This window comes from Lathyrus oleraceus, chromosome 5 (assembly GCF_024323335.1).
Source record: "Lathyrus oleraceus cultivar Zhongwan6 chromosome 5, CAAS_Psat_ZW6_1.0, whole genome shotgun sequence".
Lineage (NCBI taxonomy): Eukaryota > Viridiplantae > Streptophyta > Magnoliopsida > Fabales > Fabaceae > Lathyrus > Lathyrus oleraceus.
In genome coordinates this window covers 373,996,844-374,003,714 of record NC_066583.1, presented here as the reverse complement: position 1 = coordinate 374,003,714, position 6,871 = coordinate 373,996,844, and the positions used below count along the sequence as shown (strand labels likewise).

General features: G+C 36.8%; 1 long non-coding RNA gene across 1 annotated transcript; it reads right to left on the bottom strand.

The window, feature by feature from the left end:
• Window positions 1-3,351: 3,351 nt before the first annotated feature.
• Window positions 3,352-4,676, bottom strand: LOC127084861 (uncharacterized). Its single transcript, XR_007788812.1, has 2 exons — window positions 3,881-4,676; window positions 3,352-3,732 (listed from the first exon to the last, which is right to left on the bottom strand). It is a non-coding gene; the product is annotated as an uncharacterized LOC127084861 (long non-coding RNA).
• Between the last annotated feature and the right edge of the window lie 2,195 nt (window positions 4,677-6,871).

Here is a 6,871-nt window from a genome sequence, read left to right as displayed (position 1 = left end):
CAAGCAATAATCGACATGCAATGAGTAATATCCAGACATCATGAAGATCAAGGCATCAAATAAAGACAACCACATCCAAGCAAGCAATTCCCGTAGCTAGCAGTCTTCATTATGTTTCCATGTATCAGATGAAAGATCAGAGTAGCATCAGACACAAGATCAAAATAAGAATTAAGCACAAAGACAAAGTAGCAGATGAATTCAAACAAATCCCAAGGCTTGTATCAGATGAAGGATCAGTTTACCATTGCTCAGTCTCAGAATGTTGGCATTGGCTAAGTCCTTTTGCATAGAGAGTGTTGCCTAATCCTAAGTCCAAAAGTTTAGATCAAGTTCAAATGAGAAAAGTGAAAATGACACAAATAATATAAACAATCACAAGATATGGCTCAAATGAGAAAAATGAAAATTACATAAACATAAACAAGTTATATGAAATATAAATGGCAATGAATGATAAATGACTGAAATTTAAATTGCATAATAGTAAATGACATGAAAATAAAGCAATATTAATAAGAGTTAGTCAAATGTTAGTCAAAAGTTAGTCGTGTTAGAGGTGATTTTTAATTGATTAAGTCATTCTTTGGAGAACACCAACCATTCATTCACAAGTATGAATCCTTAAACCAAGACATCTTCCATGAGAAGGGCTCCAACTTGGATAATTCAACAAGTATGCCACTAGCTCTCATGAGAGGAAAAAAGGTCAAGTCTCCACACAATACCATTAAGAATGGGAGACTTACAATCTCACTTACTAGAATGTTATGCCTTGAGGGCCAAATTTAGCTCTATGTTAAGCAATCGTAATTAGACTTATGTAGAAGTCACAACTATCTAGGTCGGGCAATAAAAAATTAGGTGTTAATGCATGTAAGAGATTTGGTATGAAGAACCAAACTCCTAAAACATACCACACACTAAAATAAAAAAGATCAAGAGGGAGGGACCTATCTCAGTCGTACTTGTATTGATTCATCTGACATAAGGTCATTGATGAACCAATTAACCTTTAGACATTAGAGATTTCATTGGTCAAAAAAGGGAATGGGGAAGAATAGGGATGAAGATGAAGAGGAAAGATAGAAACACAAATTGATCATGGGAGGAATTTCATCAAGTCAAAACCATCCATTCATTTTGGGAGATGAAATGTACATTTCATCAATCCCCTAAATCCAATGGTTTTGATCCAACAAAAGTCAAATCAACCTTGACCAAGGCCCAAACAGAAAGTTAAACATCACAAGATCATAAAATGGCTCAACAATATTTTAAAGCATTTAATCAATTAAAAATCAATTTAAAAATGAATTAAAATGCATTTTAATTTGGTCAAAACCTAAAATCCTTTCAAAACACCAAATAAATGGCCAAGGGATTTACCCTAGGTCAAACAAATTCAAAGGACCTTAGACAAAAAAATTCACTATTTTTGAAAAGTCAGAAGTATTTTTAAACAATTAAAAATATGCACAAAAACATTTAATTCATGAAAAATATCAAAATTAATCCAAAAAATAATTTTAATTCAGAATATAGAAGAGGGGAATATCTAAAGATTTTTGGTGAAAGTCCCATATTTTTTGGATTAAAAATGAAATTTGTATGAATTAAATAAAATAGGAGCAATTAAAAGAAAATCAGAAATTAAAATGAAAAGCAAAAAAAACAAAGGCCATCAGATCTCCCTTATTAATTGAGGTGGCAGATTTGATGGGCACACACGTGCTATCTATGGTGGACTCTAGTCAATGCAACACACGCGTGGTATTTAAAAGGAATGACTCAGATTAAAACAAATTAACATGATCAGATGGTTATGAGGCATGCCAACACATCACCGGAGTTAGGGCTCCGGTGTTCTTTTCCGGTGAACCTCACAGTACTGGTCCACCATCAATCTTTCCTAAATAAAAAACAAGGACATGGATTCAAAGGAAAAATGCTCAGGAGCTCGAATCTGGCCTCAATTTTCTCCAATTCCAAGTATATTGAAAGATACAGGGATTTGAATTTTGAGGATCATGAACCGAGTTGCTTCGATTTGACCTCAAAGAAACTCAATCTTGTTGCCTACATTGGTAGGACTTCAGCCAACCAAAAATCAAAGAGAATGGTGAAGAATTGAGAGAGAATCGAAGAGAGAGAAATTTCTGAAAAATCACCTTCGAGGAGCTTAAATCTTGCTTCCAATTGGTCTTGGCTTGACTTCAGAAGCTTGCAGGAAGTGAATTGGATCAAAGAATGGCTTGGATTCTTGGAGTTTCAACTTCAAAACAGAAGTGAAATTGAAACTCGATTTTCAATTGAAAACCTTCACGTTTATCCTCTAATGGTGAAGGGTAGGGTTGCAGAATCAAAGCTTGGGCAAGGTGCCGCCAATTATGAGCATGAGGCAATGTATTTATAGGCTGAACAATTGATTTCCACACTCTTCCAATTAAATGCCAAAAATAGCAATTCTCACTTGCATGGATGCATTGACGTGTGATAGGCCTATGAAGTGATGTCAAAAGGTCCAAAGATGATTGTCATACCCTTAAATTCGCCATACCCTTCACAGAATCATATGGGTCACTAACCCGAAACATTTTCATATCATCTTCATCCATACATTTCATCTGCATAAGCATTGTGCAACACAAGGAGACGTGTATCTTGGATTCATGGCTTTTGTGCTTGCACCTGGTGGATACCAAGATTCATCAGTAATTTGAGGTGGATCAATCCTTCAAATTCTAATCCCTTGGTTGATAACAATGGCAAACAATTTTGCTAATCAGGTGACCATGTGATCGTATACCTCATCTTATTCTGGGATCCGTATTCATTCCTGATCAGCCATTTGATCCATGGTTACATGTTTATTGGTGCATTGATACGGTTAATCATTCCTGGTTTGCAAGTCTCATGATCATTTGGGTTCATTGGCTCACTGCACGTGGTTATCCGGTTTATCTTTTCATCATTGCATCATAAGCTTTTTCCATTGATCTGAGTTTCAAACTTATTTTTGATTTCAAGTTAATTCAAGAAAGTCGAAGGGATTTTTGTTAAGTTTAATTTTGATTCAAATTGATGTTTGGAAGTTCGAATTGATTTTGGGAATTTAAATCATTGTAGAATTTTATTTCTTTTTTCTAATGGGCCATGATTGTTAAATAGTTGATCCCATTCATCCATTGTTTTTCTTTAAGCCCATTTAACCACTCATTTTTTTGGTATTATCCATTATTATCCGATTTACAAATCCAATTCCATTAGAAAAATCCAAATTATCCATTTAGTTAATGTGCTAATCCATAATCCATTTCATAAACTACAAAAATCAAATCCACATACCCATTATTAAAACCATTATCCAATTAACATCCAAATTAACCATTCAACCAACCCATTATCCAAAATCATTTCATACATTTTTTAAATCCACAAGTGCAAACCCAAGGTCCAGGTGGCACGGCTAATGAGACAAGAAAGAAGTGCATTTTGGTGGAAAAGTTTAAAGGTTGAGTACACATAGACATGTGAAAGATGCAGAGTGCCATTGAACCAAATGCAATGCAGAAATAAGCCATGGAAACTCAGCTACCAAAACCAACCTGCAGCGCCTACACAAGCTTTAACACAAGCCATATGTGAAAAGAAGCCAAAACGCGAGGAAAATTGCAGCCACAAGATACGACATCCGCGTTGCAAACGCAAAAGCAACAACTCCAACACCAGCTACAAAATGACAATCCAAACAACGGTAAAACGCAGCTAATACAAAATAATTACATCCAACACAGAAACAACAATGAAAGATTCAAAACACGTTGAAAGTGGTAAACGGCGGCACAACATCAAAACGGAAAATGAAATCAAAACACACCCAAAATTCAATCTTGAAAGGCTATAAGTACAAGCTTGAGCAATGAAATTTTTTCTTCTTCGATTTTCTCCCCAAAATTGCTCCTTCCTTCTTTTTCTGAATCATCATCAAACTCACACCTCTTGGCCAAAATCACAACCGAACTCACGCACCATCTTCATCCTCCGGCAAGCATTTCTGCAAATCGAATTACATCATCACCACACCGATTCAAGAATGAGTGAATCATGAGTCCTACGTTGATTTTCGAAGCAGAAGCAAGAAGATGAGTCGATCTTGAGTCCTACGTTCATTTACGATACACCTCCACCGTCGTCGGTAGGATCCTTCTCCCTTTCGTGTTGTGGTTCCAGCTCTTGTTTCGCTCTGTATATTGAATCGGCGTTCGCCTCACACCGTAGGAGAGGCGCGCCTTAATAGCTGCTTTTGGTTTAGGCGGAGGTTATGTAATCGAGAGTGTGAGAATGTTAGGACGGTGCGAGCGAGAATGTTTGGAATCTCCGCCTCCGCTGGCGATGAGATCCAGCGCGGCGGAGTCGTCGGGAGGTAGTCGTTCGTTTAGTAGAGGCTTAAGTTGATGAGAGCGTACGTAAGCGTTGTTGTGGTCTTGAGGAAGCCGATTGGGACTTAGGCCCAATCTTCCTCCTTTGGCCTTCCATGCCCTGTTTCTGTTGACACCTCTCCTTTGCCTTACACCCTCTAGGCGGTTGGGCTTGGTAAATCCTATCATTAGGCCCATGCTGATTATGAATTGGATCTATGTTTTGTTAATTGGATTTATTTGGTTGCATTTTAGAATTTTCATTGTTTGCTAATGGAATTTTAATTTTATAATTAGAATAATAATTAGGATATTAATTTCTTAGGATATTAATTGTTTAGTTTTGATAGTTGTTTAAGAATTAATTTTGGTTAATTGTTTTAGATTTTAATTTGTTAATTGTCTAGAATAATTTGGTAATTGTTTAGATTTTATTTGGTATTTGTTTAGAATATTTTATTAATATTTTAGATTTGATATCTTGATAATTGTTTTCTTGAATATTATTCTACTTTGATCTAATTTCTAACGATTAACTTCTAACTCTTTACTATTCCGCATTCTAACTTCTAACTTTTAATTTCCGCTCCTAACATTTAATTTTTGTCAGTTATTTCATTTGCTTTTATTTTGCTTTATATTCCATATTATACATTCTTCATCTCATTCTAAAATGAACATAAAAATGGTAAATACTTAAAAAAAATGCAAAATATACACTAATTACCTTAGCATGGAAAGGACATTGGGAAAGGACTTAGAGACTCATTAGGACCCTTTGTAAAAGACTTTGGACAAGTATTTGACCCAAACATGGAAGGAGCATTCAAGACTCAAAAAATTGTAATCTTTTATGTGCTTTCTAGTTTAGGACACTATGCACAAACAAGGCTTTCTCTTGGGCCACCTGTCAATGAGAGCTTTTATTTCTTGCACTCCCTTGTACTTTACATGTACCCCCCCCCCCCCTTTCTGATGTATGCTTTTACTCGCTTTCTTTATTATTGCTTGTTAGCTATTCCTTAGGAATTAGGAGCGATCACTCTTTCGCAATCAATAAGAAAACGCTTGATCCAACGTCAAGCGGTATTTTTCAAATCAAACTCAATAAGCAAACCCTTGATCCAACGTTAAGCGGTCTTTTCTTAAATCAAACTCAAAAACATAATAAATGGCGATTAGGATTGTACGTCACAAGCCTTAAGTGGTAAAGAATGGATGAGAATGGAGCTTTCCTACACTCGTTCAGAATGCTTCGAACACAAGATGTTTGGCTTGGTAGTTCGAGGTATTCACCTTTATCCATAGTCTTTAGTGCAACCCGAAATCAATAACACTTTCTCAAAACCTAAAAAGAATTCAACACATTCAACCCTTTTGTTTGAGCCTTAGGGAGGCACAATCAAAAACCCTTCTTCATGGTAATAAAATCAATAAAATACACAAACATTTTAAACCCACGAACTATGGGGCTCTGATTTTTCACTTCAACAAGTGGACATACGTAGGCACGAGGACCCAATCCTTGGCGAGCACACTAATTTAAAACCTACCTCCACTTCGAAAACCTTTGGCAAGCAAACATTTTGATAAACAATATCCACTTTAGTGCAAACATCCTAGATGGTTCCCATGGAGTACCATGGATGTGAGAGGTGTTAATATCTTCCCCTTACATAACCGACTTCTGAACGTGTTCGTGGTTGCGATGACCATACTTTGGGGTTTTCTCGAAATTTTCCCTTTCCTTTGGAATAAATAAAAACCAATGGCGACTCTGTATTTTTCGCATAGCGACAACTGGCGACTCTGCTGGGGATTCCTCCTTAAGCAAGTCAAGCCAAATCTAGGTTTATTTCTCGCATGTGTATGGATGTTTATCCCTTTGATTGTTTGCATTATTTATTGCCTTTCGCTTTAAATTTGGTAATTTGTTATTTGGTTCCATGGTTCTATTATACCAAATGGATGGCACTCCGATTGCAAGAAACATTGTGGGGAAGACTCTTTATCCGAGTCTAGAGTGTAAACTTGAGATAGGAGAGGTTGAGTAGTATGGGCCACCAAGAAGCTTTTCTCGTAAGGGTCGATACGAGAACCTCGCTTAGAGTAGATTCTTTTGGAGATGTTGACGATTGTCAAGCTTTTGGCGTAAGCGATCGATGTCTTCATTAGGATCAATGACTCTAAGGACCTTTGTAGAACATTGAACCTTTGGCCTATTAAGATTGATGGTCGCGTAGTGCGGGTCCCCGAGAAGCTTTTCTCACGTGGGTCAGTACGAAGATCTCACTCAAAGTAGATTTCCTTGATGGAGTTGTCGACCGGCAAGCTTTTTTTGTAAGCGAAAACAGTCAATGAGGTCCATGACTTTGAGACCCTTGTCTAGAACCTGATGTTGATGGTCGCGTAGTGCAGGTCCCTAAGAAGCTTTTATCGTGTGGGTCAGT